The sequence below is a fragment of the Crocodylus porosus genome, unplaced genomic scaffold (genome assembly GCF_001723895.1).
Source record: "Crocodylus porosus isolate Cpor-Errol unplaced genomic scaffold, CroPor_comp1, whole genome shotgun sequence".
Classification (NCBI taxonomy): Eukaryota; Metazoa; Chordata; order Crocodylia; family Crocodylidae; genus Crocodylus; species Crocodylus porosus.
Window position 1 is genome coordinate 28,022,493 of NW_017728911.1, and position 18,594 is coordinate 28,041,086.

Sequence of the window (18,594 nt, forward strand, 5' to 3'; positions counted from 1 at the left end):
GTTTATGCATCTCTAATTTTGTTAGTCTATAAGGTGCATCTCTATCCTGCCTATGCCTATGTGGGCACACGCAAGCTAGAGGATAGATGGAGCACAGCTCTGCCCTGAAGCACATGGGTGCATCTTCAATTGGCTCCAGGGAGCCTTCATGACTTGGTAATAGTTTAACACCTCTATGTCCTGCATGTCATAGGTATGTCCTTTCCTCTCAAACACACAAAGATTCACAGTTCACAGACTCCTGAAAAGCTTTAAAGAAGAACCATTAATTACTCTTTAAAATTTATTTCAAGATCTTTCATAATTACTAGATTCATCTCTACATTTTTTAAGGGGGAACCTTATTCCAAGGCAAAGTAGTTAAAAGTCTGCTTTAATGGCCAACAAAAAGGGGTGTTTAAGGTTCTCAGTTTCCCTGGCAACCAGCCATGACACTCCTAACCTACTTGCACCATTTTAAGCAACTGTGAGGACATCAGCTGTTTCAGGCACCGCGTAGATTCCTGAATTCAGGTCCAGCAGGTTCAAAGGGTTTGTATCCCCTTAAAAATTAAAGTATAAATCTACCTCCCTGTAGAAATATCAATATCTATGCTATCTAGACCCTCAAATCACTGCAAAGAAATGTGGACTATAGCACAAATGTTTAAATGGCCTCCATAACCAAGCATATGATTTTGCATGTGTGCATGACTTGCATTTATTCATGCAAATTGGGGAGAGAGATGTCTTGCTACCTGGTCAGACCATAAAATTGCTGTTTAGATGCACCAGCGCAGGTTACATTACAGAGGATGAGTCGAGGCTATTTCGAAAATGTGCCCCTAAATGTATATTAGAACACGGCCATTCATCACATACTTAGCTTGTAAATTCTCATGGGCAAGGACCAGGCGCTGCTATCTATTAGACAGTGTCTAGCAGAATGGAGCCCAGATCCATGCCTGGATGTCATACAAGCTGCTGCAGCGCACACATAATGTAAGTATTTGTGTGCCTATAGACACCCCTTAGGCTTCATTCACCAGAGGACTTCCACAGCCTTCCACCCTTCTAGTCCCATTGTTTTCCGTGGAAGACGCTGGCATAACATACACATGTAAACACAGTGAATTATGCCCAGCTTTCCTGTAACAAGGTTGAAATCAGGCAAGCCCTGTGTTCTGAGGATCAATCTTGGCTGCAAAGCCGTCACAGAAGCATTTCCAATTTACTGTATGTGTTTTAAGTAACTGTCATCAGATTTAGTCAGGAAAAAAATCCTCCCCAAGGGAGGCAGGGACGAGAATGCTGCAAAATTCTAGCGACAGCCATAAACGCGCGTGCACAAGGGTGGAGGAGGCGTGTGTGTCTGTGCAACCTGTATTTATATCCCTCACAAAGCCAGATTTTTTGCCCAATAAACGTGCAAATAGGGCATCAAAACCCAGAAATAAATCTAACATCTGTCTCATCTAGCTCAGTTTGACCATGGAGCTCCTTGTGCAGATCAGTGCTGAGCTACGACGTGGACAGCCCGGATGGAAAGAGACACCGAAGCAGGGAGAAATAATCAGGGTTGCTTCTAGTTCCTGTGGCATTTGTTCTCTAAGAGGAGATCAAGGGCTAATTCCCCTGGAAGTGGAAGAGCTTTCCCAGCTTCACAGAGGAGCTAGGGGCTCTCTAGGAATGCAAAAGTCCTTCCAAGAGCAGCTGCTTGCTGTCCACTTCATGCCATGAGCCTGGTGCCATTAATCTGATTACAAATCTAGGACAACCCCATTAGATCCAGAGCCAAAGGAAGTGTCACTTCAGAAGCAACACTGCCAGCGCATCATTTTGTCACAAGCCTGCAAGGCCTTTAGTGCCTCGCCTCCGGTGCAGCCGCACCATGCAAACAGAGCCCTGCCAGGTCACCTGCATCTCGCTCTCTAGTAATCGAGGCAGCTGCTTTCCCTGCTGAACGCTGCTGGGCTTCACTTTGGTCCCTGATCACATGCGACAGGGCCAGGAAGCCATGCTGGATTCGGCTTTCAATTCATGACACTGTGTGTCACCAGCAGTGAAGGCCGAAAACTGTAAAGGCTACAGGCCAGATCCTCAGGTGCAGGCAACACGCAGCGTGCACCAGCCAGGCTGCTGGACAGCTGCCGTCTCCTGGCTGCGAGGGTGACAATGTGAATGTTCATCATTGGAGGCTAACCCCCCACCCCCAGGCTTCGAGTCCTCAGAAACTACCGTCTGGGGCCGTGGCTCCCCATGCTAAGCAAAGCTGCTCAAGACACGGCAATAGATTCGCTCCAGCACCACCTGCTACTATCCTGGAGCCCTCCCAGTCCTGCTTCAGGCCAGGGCTCAGTACAGAGACAGCACTTGTCCCCTGAATAGCTTGCTTCTATCCAAAGATAAAAGGAGCAGGCCCATTCTCACCCCCCAGGGCCCCTCTGTTGGATTCGACAGCGAGGATCCAGTCCCACGTCTACAAGCTGTTAAATTCCCAGGAGCAGCGCAGGCCCTTTCACTCAGACTGATGCCTGAGATCTCCTGCAGACCCTCCAAATCTTTCCCCGGCACAGTCCTACAAGGCTCCCTCCTCTCCCAAACGTAAGTCGACATCCATGCGAAGCCCCTGTGAGGGCTACTGAAGCCACGCAGGCTTGAAGGCAAGCAACGCTCAGACAATGCCAGCTCCACACACCTTTTTATGTGTGACACAAGCCCCACCACCTCCCGGTTCTCTCCTTCCTGAGCCAAAAGTCTTCTTCTTTCGTATGACAAAAACGGTGTCCATATCTTTATCGTTGTGCGCTTTGGTGTTTTTGTCGATTTGGGAGTCCTTGGCTGTCAGAGATATTACCAGGGATCACTATGTGTAAGTGGTTCTTGTTGATCCCCAGCCAAAAGCCAGCAGCTTGTGAAAAAACGCTGAATAAAACTGAACCCTGTGAGGCGAAGGTGGGGCTGGCAGGGAGGATCCTCTTGAAGAACCTGCCTCCTCCAAATGGTTCCCCACAATTTAGCCCCTCAGCCAAATTGTTAAGTTTGCCCAGAGCCCTTTTGGATCCATCAGCTCTACGCAGCCCAAATAGACATCAACACAAAAAAGTTCATTTCCATCCATGGTGGTTATAGCCTTCAACCTTGCCCACATGCTGCGTGTAGGCTTGGCGCTCACATCCCACCTGGTCTGGGTATTAAGCTGTTCACACCCTTTTTAAAAGCTCCACCTGCTACAAATGCAGCCACCTGCTCACTTCGCCACGCAGGCTGCACGGCACTCCTGTGCTCTGCCCTCTACCCTGGCTCCCCTGAGAGCAGCCGCAGATTCAAGGTATTGCAAAGTATTGGTCTGGTGACCTGAGACATCTCTTTCCTACCAAAACCAGGACCTCTCTAACTCAGGTCTACTAGACCAGTGTTGACAGATACAGGGAGGCTGTTCAGGGGACTTGAGACCTTTGAATTCTCCCCTCCTCCCAAGAGAGAAGAATGGAGACAAGCCTCACCACCTTCAGAGCTAAAACTATCGATCTAGTTTGTTTTACCTTGGGCCAAGATCAATAAGTCATTCACACCCAGGGATGACTCTGATGTCACACCAGATCCATGGCCATCTCCTTTGAGGATCCAAGGCTCAGAAGGGAGAATCTCCTTTGTCATTGTTTTAACAAAATCCATGGTCCTTTTCCTGGCAAAAATGGCCTTGAAAATACCAGCCCATCCTAGGGGCCAGAATCTTTCCCTGGTTTTTCTTTGGGCACAGGTTATTCATAGCTCCATTACAACCACTTGTGGCTGAGGTCTCTTGATAACCCCAGGCCTATTGGTAGTTCATAATACCCCAGATCAAGTTTGCAACTGAAGAGACAGTGCCATCCAGGGCTGGGCAAATATCCCTCCAATCTACTATCTGCGGCTGATCTAGCTTCTCTAGTAGGCACCTTGTGTTACTTTTCGCCATAGGCAAGGTTACGCAGTACTTGAGAAGCAGCCTGGCTGAGAAGAATGAGTAAGAAGCTAATCCACTTCCTAGTCCAATGTGCACCTTGCTGTGGCCCAGAGACTGGGTTTAGACTGCAGCGCCTCTAGCCAGAAGTGCAGATCCAAGAATAAACTGGGGCTGTGCATCTGGGGTCCTTTGCCTCTGTTTTCACTGCCACAAAATAGAGACCCCAATGTTTTTCTACCTAATCCTGCTTCCCTCCCTCACACAGCCATGGGGACAAATAAAAGAGTTGTTATTTCATAAAGCGAGTCCTAAAATTAATCAGGATTTACAGAAAGCCCCGAGTAGCTGGGGTCCTGCACAGCCCTCGACTTAGAGCATCTTTTCAAGCTGGGGCAGCCACGGGCAGAGCCCAGCCCAAGCTGCTGTGCTGGGCTTCTGCAGCAGGGAGGTTCCTGGGCGAGTGCAGAAGAGAGAGCTAAATGACACCCGCAGTTATACATACAAAGATGATCCTGAAACCCGACCATAGACCCTGCAATGTTCCAGGCTTCACTGAGTAAAGGGACATGCTGCCCTTAAGAAGCTCACAGTATAAAACAAGGAATACCAGGCCGGAGGGGAGGGATGGTGTTTCTTAGAAATATCAGCTCTCTCCATGCTAATTTCTTGCAGGTAGCAGAGTAGAGACAGGTCCTGCAGAGGCTGAAGGATGGGAGTGGCTCTGTGGTTCAGCTTGCAGAGGGGCTCCCCGTGCAAAGGGGGACAGCCAGTCATGCCAGAAGAGGACAAGCAAAGGGTGTGACCTGGAAGCAGGATGCAGTAAGAAACAAGCAGGGAGAAGGGGGGAAGTCTGGGGTTTATGCCACATAAGAAGTGGGGCCAAGTTTCCCCAAAGCCCTTGGGTCAGCATAGCACAAAGCTGCATAGGTACAGCAGACAGCATCCCCAAATTGGGGGAGGGGGGGAAGAAGACTGCAAAGCAGCTTTCGCTGTCACATCCATAACATGCTAAGACTAGATCCAGCACAGACTTCTCCAGGGACACTTACAAACCCAATGGGGAGCCCTCTTCAAGGCCAGAAATCAGCTGCTTTGACTGATGCTGGGTTGCCTGTGGTCCCAAAGGACTGTCTTGTCAGCCAGGAGTTGCCAAACCAATGACATATGCCAATCACCCTGCCCAGCCCAAGCCAGGCTTCTCTTATCCACCATGCTAGGATGGGAGGATCACGTGGAAATGTGGGACCAGCTCCCACACCTGGCACAGGACGCCAAGGCTAGTAAACCTACTCTCTCTTGCACACATACACACACACAACCATTTCTAGGCTAGAAAGGAAAGAAACCATCCATTCTATTTTAAAGCACTCAGGAAGTGTGCAGAGGCCATGCCCATGGGGTCACACACAGATGGGCACCACTACCACTTCCTTCATCATCCCAGATGCTCACTTATATTGCCCACTGGAGCCTAGTAGGAAGAGGCCAGCCCTCCCTCAAAGGGCTCTCAGGGACTCCTGGCAGCTGAAAACCCATCCACTGTAGCCCTCGAGGCTAACTTCTCTCAAGCCTGTGAACCCCAAATCCAGGTACAACACACAGCGACATAGGGAAACACTTGTTTCAGGCCCCCTCTGTGCAAACACGTTGGTAAAGGGCATCTCAGAAAGATACTCTCCATGCATATGACACACCAGCCTCCTCCTAACAGTGTCACAGCAGCCAGGTAATTCTGTCATCAATGAAACAAGCACAAGGATCTCAGCCTTGTGTCTAGTCTGTCTACACTGAGACACCGCTGTAAGCAAGCGCAGTCTGGGGACCTGAATTGCTGGGGCTGCTAGGAGACGTCGTGACAGAGGTTCATGGCAGAGCTCTGTGGGAGGCAGCAGCTCAAGGCTGGAAAAGCCGGGGGTGCTGCAGGTCAGGACTGATGAGCACCGGCAGAGCTGGAGGGTGGGGTGAAGCCTGCACCTGGCCCCACTCTGAGGTGAGCTGTGGCCTGCAGAAGTGTATGCATCTCTAATTCAGCTAGTCTATAAGGGGCACCTCTAGGCTGCCTTCTGCCTGACTCCAGCCTGTGTAATTAGCCCTTCATTTTAACGCACACCAAGCTCACTTGACTACATAGCACAGTATTTAAAGACATTGGCCTGCAGTCTATTGACCTGGGCAATTGGTGAGATGTACACAGCCTTTCACGGGGAAGCAGCCGGGGGACAAAATAAGAGCCCTGGGGGGGTACACAAGCTCTGGGGGTGAAAGAGCCCAAGTCAAGTGTGAACCTAACACACATCAGTATTAAGGAAAGGGAATTCCTTACTGGAAGACAGCTCGAGCCTTGTTCAGTGATTATGCCCCTGCCTCACCTGTCCCGAAGACATGCAACAAGATGTCTGTCATGATACCAGATGCAGGTGCCAGGGCCTTGAGAGGCCTCTTACTTCCCTTACACAGGATGCAACAAAGAGGATTAGGCTGAACTGGTTCGAGAGGAGGAACGTACAGGCCTCAACCATGTGCACGTAACCATGTCCACATGTGCACTGCTGCTTGCACACTCCTCTTCCCCTCATCTCTGGCAACCTACAGCCCCCAGGCCGCATGCAAGAACCGCTCAGCTGAACAAGAAAGCAAATACACACCAGAGGAAGAGGGGGAGCAAACCTGCTAACCCGCCTCCAGCCTCTACAATTTGGCAACCAATTTAACTGTAACCTGTGCAGTCCAGGCTCCTGAGTTGCCGGGGCTAATTTGAGGCACCAGGGGAGAGGTTTGTGGCAGGGCTGTGTCAGAAGCAGAAGCTCAGGAGTGGTATAGCCAGGAGGCTACAGGGCAGCTGTGGGAGCCTCAGCGAGGGGCACCCTCTGTTAACTCCACTGTCGCAGCCAATTTTGGAAGGGTGTAGCTGATGTCCTAGCTCTGTACGCTGTCTCTGCAGCTTTCCTGTCCCAGAGAGTTACGCAGCATTCAGGAGCACTAACCTCAAACTTTCAAATAAATCACAAGTCAGACCTCATCCCTCCCCTCCCCCAAATGATGAAATTGTCTTAAAAATCCTGAGATTCTTAAGACAGTAACACCTGGACCTGTTTTGCCCTGTGGTTTCTAATGCTTTAGGCTGTGCTTGTGTTATGTTTTTAAGCCTTCTATGATAGCTGTGGTGGCTAGAGATGGACCTTTCCGAAGTAAGCCAATTCCTTTCTAAGGGAAGCCAGATCCTGACTGTAGGTCCTAAGGCTTTAAAAATGTACACAAGATTCATGATAAAAATCCCAAGCGTTGACAAGACTAAGCACTACCAGGCACTGTTAGGGCACTGCTGTGTCCCACCCAAAGACTGGACAATATAATGAGCAATGTGGCTGCTATAAGAGCTAAATAACACCTTTCCTCTGTGCAAGATAATGTGACAAGCGAAGATGGCCCCAAAAAGCACCACGCCCCACCCAGCCAGAGCTCAGAGCCAGGACTATCCTGATCTGCAAGGGGAAAGCTCCCACTGAATTGGCCGCAAGTGGATATTGCCAATATGGGATGCTCTGGTCTGGACACCTGCCCACTGGTACTAGTTGCCCATGTCATCTGTGCAGCTTTGCTACTGGAAGAGTTGTACTGTTTGTTAGGGCACCCACCATAATGGAGCCCAGGAGAAAGTTCTGCCCAGTCTCTGCTGAACAAAAACTAAACCAAATGCATGTAACACCTGCTAGCCCAGATGGAGATGTCCTGACATCTGCCAGACCTATCTGCTCCCACACACACTCTTGTCCATATACCCTCAGTGTGCTGTGTATGCACACTCACAACCTGGTTAGGTTCAGCCCCAAGAAATTCATGCCAAGGGATTCCAAGCCAAACCCTCCCCTGTAAAACTGTAACCTAAATCCTAAATAATGGATTTCTAGGCATGCATTAGAAACATTAGACAATGAAGACTGGAAAGCTGGGCCTGGCTGCAAGCCAGATAGGCTCCTGCCCAGGGGAGTGCAGTATGTTTCCTAGTTAGTTCATTTTAACCCTGCTAAATAGGCAGGCAAGTCCCTGGTAACCCAGAATGCAGGGGCACGGCTCGTGCATCCTCGAACTCCCATGACCGGGGCGGGGTGTGGGGGTGAGGAGAGCGCGAGCCTCAAACAGGGCTTCACCTCCCTCACAAGAGCACTGCAGATGCTTGCTCCTTGCTGGGATTCACACACAGTTTTTAACATTTATATTTCTGTCACTCAGTATTGCTAAGTGTCATCCCATTCTGAACTCCGCAATGCGAGTTCCCCCCTCGCTTTTGCCCCCTGTGACTTAGGACTTGCACTGCAAAACTAGGAGCAAGAGACGTCCCTGAGCCTCTCCCATGGGGGTCTCCCTGGCAGGTTTCATAGGAAAAGCCCGCTCCTTTCAGTAACTCAGGAATCACTGCCATATGGGGGTCTCTTCACAGGAAAGCGGGGCTCTCTGAGACAGTAGAAAACAGGAAGATGCTTTTCCTGCTGCAGACTTTCAAGCCAAGGTCCATCAGAACCGCCTTTAAAAGTGTGGTCTCTTGAAGTGCCTCCAGTTTCAGTCTTTATGAGATGGACTTAGGAAATGAGCACAAAATGTATACCCACACAATCCACACTCACACTCCTGTGCCCAACCACGCAAGCAGCTCTGCACCCACCACTGGGCAGCTAGAAACCCTGGGCACTCCTATTTGCAGCTATAATTGAATTGTGGCTCCTGCAGATTCACCCCTAGGGGAAGTGCCTCCCTTGGTACAGGCGGTTCTTTACCTAGACTGAAGAGAGATCAGGTAGATCCCACTGGATCACAATACTAAGGAGTTTGCTGGTTGCCAGGGCAGAGGAGCCCAGAGACGGCGATTCTAGGTGACTAGGCACCATCTGGTCAGTGCTGGATTCTGACATAATGGCCCACGTTGGCATGTTTATGATACAGATCAGAGGCAGATTCCCATTATCCCCTTTGAATACTGTTATGCGGGTTTCAGGACAAGGCACCACAAGAAGCAGATGGGGAGGCAGAGAAAAAGAACATAGCCAGCCAGCCAGAGATTTATATGCACTAAAGTACATACCCATAACCATGGGCAGTCAAGAGCCACACAAGTACAAAATTCAGTGGTAGGACTCTGCATTTTCTAATAATAACACGTCAAATATAATTCAGCTCTTTTTCCATTTATCAGAATTTCTAAATGAAATATTTATATCAATACGTTACATACACGTATTGTGGAAGAGTAGCAATATTGGCTGGGATCTGAGAGGATCTGTTTTTTTTCTCTGACACCCAGTTTTTGTGGGATGGTGGCTTTCTGTGTGGGCCTTTATGACCCTGAAATATATGCACAGGGCATGGCATTTGTATTCTGCATTACATACTTAAATCACAGCTTTCGGTTTACCCCTTATAAAAAAAATACTGCAATATCCTGAAGCCCCAAGCAGCCAAACTCAGAATATTACCACTGCATTTTCCAAGTATTACAGAAAAATACTAAAGCATTGCTTAAATAGAGGATAGAGAGATCATCATCATGACCACGAGTGCCCTACAGCACACATGGGGAGTGGGGAAGGGATAGATATGGATTTTGTAAGGCAACATATAAAAACATGTTTATTTTCTAAAACAATAAATAGAGATATTTGGGGGTTTAAACAAAGGGAGAAGCTGGGGGGAGAGGGGGAGGAGGGTTTCTTCCTTCTTTTGATTGCTCTCTAGCAAATGGACAAATACTTTCAGAAACAAAAAGCATGGCATAGTTACCAGGAGCAAAGCTTAGTGCTTTAGATTTAATGATATGTATTTAACTTCCTTTTAGGGGAAAGCCGTCTGAAATCACTGGGGGAAAAAATGGTTTTAAAGGCTTTTGTCATTGTTACATACAAGTCTAAAGAGGGACTCTCTCTTTGTCACTGAGGGGACTCTGGGTTTATAGAAACACCTTGGTGGGAAAAAAAAAAAAAATCGCATGTGCCCTTTTAATGAGAGAAACAATGAGCACTAAAAGAGCAAAATCTTGTCAGGCCATTCCCCCTCCCCCAAAAATAAAGAAATAAATGGATCCAAGGGAAATGGATATTTTAATCAGCCAATAAACCAGAGGTGGTTTATCTCAGCACATATTGCAAGCTCTGTCTGCCAGATCCCTGATGGGTCCTTGCCCCCCACCACCCACACTTCCTAGATGTCATTAAGGATTTTTTGCATGCAGCCAAGTGGGTGAATGGAAATAAAGCATTTGTGTCTTCCCTACCAGTTGGGTGATCATGACAAGGAGGAAGGGAGCCAACGCACACATGCACATGTGCCCGTGCGCACGCACACGCACGGCAAATTAGAAAGGATGTTAATTCAATTAATATCACAGCGGAGCTGTGTGTGTGTGTGCGCGCGCGTGCATGTGTGTGCACAGATTTTCCGCCTGAGGAAGGAGGTGGCAGAGAAAGAACTGGGGCATGCCAGCTCCAGTTATTGTTCTGCCTTCATTGGTAATTAGCAAGATAAGGAGGAGACGGGCGTGCGGGAGGTAGCATGGTAAAGATTAGGCAGCTCTGCAACCTACCTCATGCCAATGCGGCCATCTTACACACAGCACTTGATTCCATCAAAATGGCTTCCTGGCACCTAGCAGCCTACAAACGGCAGCAAACGTGGCCTGGCGTGGCAGATTTTGTGTTCGCGGGGGCTGCCTCTCTCAGCCGCTCTTTTTTGTCTTCCGCGTGCACTCGTTGAGGACTCCATGCAGGGTGGATGATCCCGGGGAGAGGGGAGGAGACCGGGGGAACTGGAAAGGGGAGGTTAGCCAGGAAGGAGCCCCCTCCACCTTCCTCTCCTGCGCTGCTCATGCCGAATGGGGAGTTTCTTATCTTTGCTGCAGAATGTCGCACAAGCTCTATGCAGGAGACAATAAGGCACAGCCATTACTCAACGAGTACTGTACATGGGCATAATGCCATGGTTACACGCAGAAAGAAGAAAACAGATCCTTCCTGTTAACTGATTGATCACTGCATTGCTCCCCATGGCTAAAGCCCCTCAGTCTACGGGGAGGGGTATACACCCATCCTAGGCTTGTCCTTCCTACCCAGGCTCTCCTCGAAGTGCAAAGCGCTTCCCTTGTTTTGCTCAGAGAATGAATGAGAGCCTCTGGCTCCTGCTTATCCTCTTCTTTGGGTCTCCTTCCAAGCCCTCTCCCTTGGGCTGGGCCAGCCCAACCAGCAGGTGAACTAGGCGGTCGCCTAGGGTGCCAACATTTGGGGGGCACCAAAATTATATGGAGGACAAAATAACAGGAGCATCATTCTAAATAACAGCCCTGGCCGGCTACAGCTCCACCTTGGTCTAAGGCCTTTGGTTTGGCAAGGGGAGAAAGACCTCTGAAAAGATCTCAGAGGAAAGGTCACCAGAATTGCTGCTCCTACCTTTTCAACTCTCAAGCGGACTTATGACAAGAGCATGCCGCTGGCAACGTCATCCTAAAAAAATGAACCCCTACTCCTATATCATCTTACAGCTCATGACACTGATTTTTTACACCTTCCTTCTCCCTTCCAACCACCCTTTTTTTAATATAAAGCACCCTAGATTTCACCAGTTGCATTTAAGATTTAGGGTTAATGAAAAGTGTGAAATAATCAATAAAAAATTTTTAGTCTCTGAGATAAGTACATGCAAAAGTTCATTCTAGACTTCTTATTTTCCTCTACATTGGAAGTGGTGGGGGGCACCAAGGAACACAGTTCGCCTAGGGTGCCCTTGGGATATTTAAAACCAGAGTGGGCAAAGCACAGATATGTCCTAGAGGGAACAGCTCCCTAGGCTCCAGGGAGGAAAGAACATAAGTGAGAGCTTCCCGGTATGGATGTATGCCAGCTCCTTGCCCAACCTTATCCATAGCCAAGTACAACAACGATGGACCACAAACTGCCCCCTCACTGCAGGACTGAGTCTTGGGATCAGTCCCTGTGACCTACAGATCAGGACACAGATAGAAGATCTAAACTTGCAGTTCTTCTCCAGTCACAAACCCCACTGAAGTCCATGTGTGAGAACTGCAAGGCTGCATAAACAACGACCCACAAAGACGTAATGCTATGTCTCTGTTCTGTAGAGAATCAAAGGCAATGCTTGGAGCAGGAGGGCCAGAACGAAAGTAAAGAGGGAAACCTGACTGCTGTCCAGCCAGTTCAAGAGGAAGCTTAGAGAATTAGTGGCTGGTTACATCAATGTGACACTCATAAAAGGACCAGTCTTGAAGGCTTTGTTCTCATTCCTTACTCAGGCACAACTTCTGCGGTCTTCAAAAGGTTCAGCTTATGGTGACACTCAATCTATCACAAATGCACCCTGGTGCTCAGAGCATTTAAACCTCACAAAAATGGTTAGCATGTAGGATAGGTAGTGTGAACAAGCTCTTTTCTGTAGAATGAATTTTACCTTCTCTGAAACTCTCACTGTATCTGAAGTCACAATTTAGTATAAATGGATAGAGCTGTGCTATATGCACATGGATGAACATTTTCAGCTCTCTGCAAAATCTGCAAGGGCATTTGCTTGCATATGCAAAATGGGTGAAGGCAAGTCTAGCAGACCATTTATATGTGCATTTATCAGCTCTGCATTCACTAGGTTGGGAATTTGTACACATAAATGGATGCACCTGTACATTTGCAAATTTTGCTGATGTACATCTTAAGGCCTGTAGGCCATGGTCGCAGAGTGGTACAAGTGCCTTGCTACCACTCTGGATGGCTCAGTGCAAAGCCTACTTTGGACTCATGATAAAGGCTACCCCCAATTAAGCCAACTGTAGGTGGGTACCCAGTTGTTTGGGCCGGAGAGTAAAAGGATGCAATGCCGCTCACATCACTCCCTTGTGTGCCTCTGACTACAGAAACAGGTGTGCCTTAACCATGCTAGCCCAGTGGGCAGTTAGCCGTGGGTGGCAGTATGACTTTGACGTTTCAAGACCCTGGTGTAAATAGATTTAACCATTGTTAAGCAATTTCTCCCATGCTCTCTCTGTGCCTTAAAAATAATAATAGATTTAAATCAAACCCCCAATCCTTATGTTGCATGCTGTCAAAGTAAAGTCAATCAGAAAATGGAAATGTTAAGGTGACATCAGCACCATTAGCTCAGCTCCCCTCCATTTCCTGAAAACCTTCCGGTGTTAAATCAGAGGTTCCTAGACATTTTTTGAGCTGGCATGAATCACATCTCAGAGAGACAATTTCTCATCAACACCACCCCTTCCATTCATGATTCCAACCTGCCTTTGGGGTGATGATGGCAGTTGCTTACTTGAAAGCAATGTAAGGGGAAGGTTTGATTCATATTTTACTTCAGCAGGACTAGTGCCATGCTGAAAGCCCCTTGCCCGAACCAGAGCCTCCTTGCCCAGATTATAGCTGAATAGGGAGGGAGGGGGGTTCTAGCCATGCACAGGCGTAGGGCGTCCTGTGCTGCATGCACATCTTTGTTGGGCAGAGAAACAAAAGGCACAGATGGCTAACTGCTACACTCTGGGCTTTGCTGTATGGGAAATTATACCAGTATAATTACAGAGGTTCAGTTATATGGATGAAACTTCTTGCATGGACAAATTTATTTTGCAATAAAGCTGGCTTTTCACAGTTTCGTTTTAACAAAGTGATGTAAATTAAACCTGATAAGGCCCTTTTCTACTCAGGTTAAGTCCTCCCCATGGGGAGTTCCCCCCACCAGAATATAACACCGTGCAGTCTTAAATTCATGCTCACCATTAGAGCAGGAGCAGCACCTAGCATGCACAGGTAAAACCACCGAGACACCTTGCTCTACAGAGCAGAACGCCTGCCCTTCCTTGTGCCCGTGAAATAATGTCACCCCCTGGTTTTACAGGCATGGGTCTGAGCTGCTCAGCCAACCCACAGGGTACAGTGTAGACTGGAGGTCAGCATCTTCACCGCGCTGTGACCCATTTGAACCTTCTTTTTAAAACATTTATGGTGCCTGCACAACTTGGAGTTGGGGGGAGCCTCCATATTTCAGGATGAAAAGCTGTGTGCAGTGGTGAGGAACCGCAGCACTCCTAGCACTGTCCTGATGATTAGATTGGGGGGGTGGGGGGAAGAGGAGCTGTCCCCCCAGCTCCCCAAGGAAGTCAACATTTCAAGTCACGCATACAGACGAGTTTGCCATCGAGCTGAGACAGCAACAGCGCCCGGGTATTTCTCATCAATCGAGGTGTGCGTATGTAAGCTGGCAAGCGTGTGTGTGCGCACATACATGTGGCATATACCCAAGATTTATGCAAACGCACATTCATATGTAAATGCAGATCTAATCCTATTCCTTGTCAGGCTGTAGCCCAGCCCTCAACATCCTGAGGTGTCTGAGCAGAACAACTGAACCTCAGATCAAACATCAGCCCGAGGGGGCCCCCGCAGGGAAGGAGCGGTGCTGTGATGGGTCCCCTTCCCCTCTTCCATCCAGGCTTTCTCCTGGCCCAGCCTCTCCCGGGCTTGGCGTTTCCACCCACGGAAGGCAACGGGCACATGCACACCCCTCCATACTAGCAACCTCTTAAAAGGCTGCTTGTGGGACTGAGCTCAGTCTCTTTCCTACTCTATAAACAAGACATATATTTTTGTGACTGTTGATTTAACAAAGCAACTGTCAAAGTCTCCACAGCCCTTCCCCCTTCCCGCAGCTCCCTCCTTTATTAATCACAACCTGCCTCAGACAATGTGGGGAAAGGGCCGGATGCTGGCGGAGAAGGAGCTCCAGCACGTTGTCAATCCCGACTACAGACACCCAGGAGGCCACCGGCTGCCCAGGACCCTGGTGGAGGGGCTCACGGGCAGCTGGTCATCGAATCTCCCACCTGCCTTTTGTTGAAGGGCAGGCCTCTCTTTCTGGACCGAAATTTTGCCTCCTGCCACGCAAAACAGGGCCTCTCTTACTGCTAAATGCCCAAAATAGAGATGGAGATGAAGAGCTACAGATAAAGTCAGCAATCTGATGGGCCTTTCAGGTCACAGGTATGAACCCACATTTCGCTGCTCCGCTGCATCTGAAGTTGTGTTCCCCTCTCTCAGGCCATCGGGATTACTAAGTATGTTCCCGTCCTTCCCCTGTCTAGCCAGCTCACACGGTGACGCTTATCACAGCATGTACTGACAGCACATAGGAGTGGGTGCTGCCTGGTAAATGAACAGGTACCAAGTGAGACCCCAGCCCAGACAGTAGCCAAAGGAGGATGCCGAGAACGGGGGGGATTGGCCTCATGATGAATGCCTACGAGGGACCGGTTTCATTAATAAAACATTCCTGCTCTTGCCTGCTCTCACCCCCTCTCTCCCTTTGATTTTGATGACAGGGTTAACCCCATATTCACAGTGCCACGTAACCCACAAAGCCACCTCTTCTGAAGGAAGTAATTTCATCCGTCTCTGCCCAATTGCTGCACAATGCTTGGCTGTGTTGATCAGCTCTGCAACACCTTTTCTAGCTGCTCCTGCCATTCTTTCAACCTCCCTGAATCTCCCCAGTTTCTGCCTGGTTGACGGGCAAGATCCACCTCCCATCCATCCACCCACCACAAACATGATGAGACCAAAGGAAAATGGATTAAGGGAAAGGGTTGCTTTGAGTATTGAAATGAGAGTATATCATGTTTGTGTGTGTGTGCACGTGCATGCGTGCACGGACACCCACATGCTTATGACTTCCCACATAACCTGAAAGATCACCCTTACCCCCTGCTAACTTGGTCCCATCCCAAACCTCCCGTTGAGAAAGACATCATCAGATAAGTACTTGATACTTTCCCTGGCTCTGTATATTCTTAAAACTGAAAGCGTTTAAACAGTGGATGCATTTCTCCCTACACCAGCTGTTTCTTTACTCTTTGCATTTCTCTCCCCTGCTCAACTTCCACAGGTTAGTTAGTTATATTTTTCTTTCTAGCTAAATTTCAGCCTTTGCCTCTTGAGTTAAGTAGCAAAGGCTGCAGCAAACTTTGACTAACACTCTTTCCAAGAGGATTTTTTCAGATCATGGAGGCACTTCGATTTTTCATAGGTTTTGTAAAAGCCGCTTTATAAAAAACACAAACGCTCCCCTCCCCGCTGAATTCCATGATGTATTTCAACTGACAACCCCTTAATTGGTCCAAAAGAGCATTTCATTGAGTGAAATCTCTTCCAAAAAAGGAGGGAGAAAATACTGCACACAAATGAAATGCCTAGCGGGTTGCCAGGGGCTGAAGTATTTGTTTGCACACATGAGGGGAAGTGACTCCAATGCACTCAAGGTTTTGCCTCCTGTGAGTTATAGCTCTACCCTTCAAGAGCGGAATAAATGCTTTATCCCATCGCAGCCTGCGATGTATTCTACATAGATGGATTGATTTCCCCTATTGTTCTTAATAAATCCTGGTATATGAAAAAGCCCATCGCACAGCCATTTTGCTGCCCTGTTCTACCTTGCAGAAGTAATAAGGGCGATTAGAACTGCGGTGGGAAGGAAGGGTTATGCAGAGGGTGACTCTTCTGGGTTGCTGTTAGATGGCAGACTGGTCGCCATTTGCTGGGAGCTCCAGTTGGCTCTAGACAAAGGGCACCCTTTTTCCAGTCTATTTCTTTTCTCCAGCTTTGCTTAAACTGTTAAAAGTAAGGCCACTCATTCTTAGTAGCTGGTATAGCTCCACTGGCAGTAGCCACCACATAAGCTAGGTTTGGGGCTTGCTTTTTTTTTTTAAGCTGCCAATGTCTCTCAGCCCTGCTCTCTGGATCCAAGTCCTGCCCAGCTTGCAGTGCTGCCTCCGTGGATTGAGCTACACCAGATATACCTGTGGCAAATTACAGGCCCTTCTCTTGACAGCAGAGACAGGGCTCTGCTCTCTGCAAGACTTACCACCCACCACCTGTCCAGCAGCTTGCCAAAAACAAGTCCATGATCTCTTCCCACTTCTTAGCAGACAAGTTCTCAGATCACGATGCTAGCACTCAGCAGGTCTTTCAGCTTCTCTGCCGAGAAGTTCAGGAGTCTGACCTCTCGACCTTAGGACAGTTTAATACAAACAGCATTTCCTATCTTCTGTTTTTAAAACCAGTGTTAAAGGAGGCTTTGCCTTCCCCAATGCATTTTCTTTCTGTGTAAATAACAATGGATTTTCCTTCTAATTTCTTTTTAAAAAATTCTATAAGCTGCTTTTCTTCCCAGTTCACGAGCAAGCCAAGGATACACCACTGCTTCAGAAAGCAGATGGCTGCATCCTGACCTGGCTTTGATTCCTACCTCCTACTCTATATATAGAGAGAGGAATTATTGCTGGGGGACTTACAGAGCAACAGCAAGTATCTGCTGGCCCAGATTGGAAAAGTGAGCTAAGGGTGCGGGGAGAGCAAGGGTTGACCTGGAATTGAGGCTGCAGATTGAGACTTCAGAGCATAAGTTCAAATCATGCCTTCGACAACTCTGTCCATTGACTCACCTCTCCTTGCTTGCACAGAGAGGTCCTGCGTCTTCCCACTATATCCCAGTCTGTGAACTTCCAGTCAGGTCTGATTAAGGAAGAGAGAATTCATCTCAATTAGCAAGAGGCTGCCACATGTATGGGTGGATGTCACATCATTATTGAACATTGCTCCCCGAGCAACAGCTGCAAAATATGTCTTAAATTTGGGACTACCCACAAGATACCGCCCCCCTGTGTGCACACGGTTTGTATTACACACGCGCACGCACATACTAACACAGTTGTATGTTATAGATCCAGGAATGCTTTGTTTATGCAAATGTTTTTTAACCCCATTCCCTAGCGGCAACATAGGCAGCCCTGTAAAATACAGCAAGACACTATCATTTTCTCTAATAAGGAAATAAAGCAGAACGGATCTGTGTGGCCAGATCCCAGAGAGCAACACTGTCTCTTTAATTTTTTCTCTGGCTATCTCATCCTTTGCATGAACCCTTTCCTCCCCATGGCTTCTTCCAGCCTGGTGGGCAAAGTGGGAAAACATCATTAGGGAGAAAAAATAATTTAGTTTGTTAATCAGTATCCAATGGTGGGAAACAACAGAGACAGAGATCAGGGCTGGCAGTTGGAGCTTAGGAAGGGCCAGTACAAAGCCACCATTCATGACATCCGGGGCTGGGGTTCTCATTGAATTAAACAGACACAAAGAGCAGAGGCATTTCATGCTCTCTCCACAAGAATTATCATATCTCCCTGGCACTAAGAAACCTTCAGCATAAGAGAGAGGGGGAGAAAAGAAGCGGGCAGGCTGGGCAGAAATATGGGCCAAGGTACAGAAGGCTTTGTTCAAAGGTTGGATTTATAGATGGGAGGCAGCATATGGCTTGGCTGGGAGTAACTGGCCTTCATGCACGGCCTTTAATAAGACTCAGCTAATGTGAAACAGGGGCCCCTGTGTATCGTGAAGCAGGGAAACCCCCATTGGAAAATAAACAAAATAACTGTTTGCATTTCAAGGCTTTGGAAGGAGTCTGAAGCCAAAACAGGACGTGTCTCGTGCATGTGCGTCTGTCTATGAGCACGAGAGAATGATCCTGGTGGGTGAGGGGTGCTGAGAAGAGACCAGACATAGTTCAGTCATGAAAATTAATTAGCTAATGTGCAAGCCCTGGCTGACTCTTCCTGCTGCCCC

The 18,594-nt window shown here is 48.2% G+C and overlaps 1 long non-coding RNA gene across 1 annotated transcript in view; it reads right to left on the bottom strand.

Moving 5' to 3' along the window:
- The window catches only part of LOC109309112, a 35,301-nt gene extending 17,440 nt beyond the window's left edge, over positions 1–17,861 (bottom strand). The window contains exons 1-2 of the long non-coding RNA XR_002100790.1: positions 17,418–17,861; positions 10,500–10,829 (exon numbers count right to left, since the gene is read on the bottom strand). This is a non-coding gene — a long non-coding RNA (uncharacterized LOC109309112). The remainder of the gene's footprint in view (positions 1–10,499; positions 10,830–17,417) is intronic.
- Between the last annotated feature and the right edge of the window lie 733 nt (positions 17,862–18,594).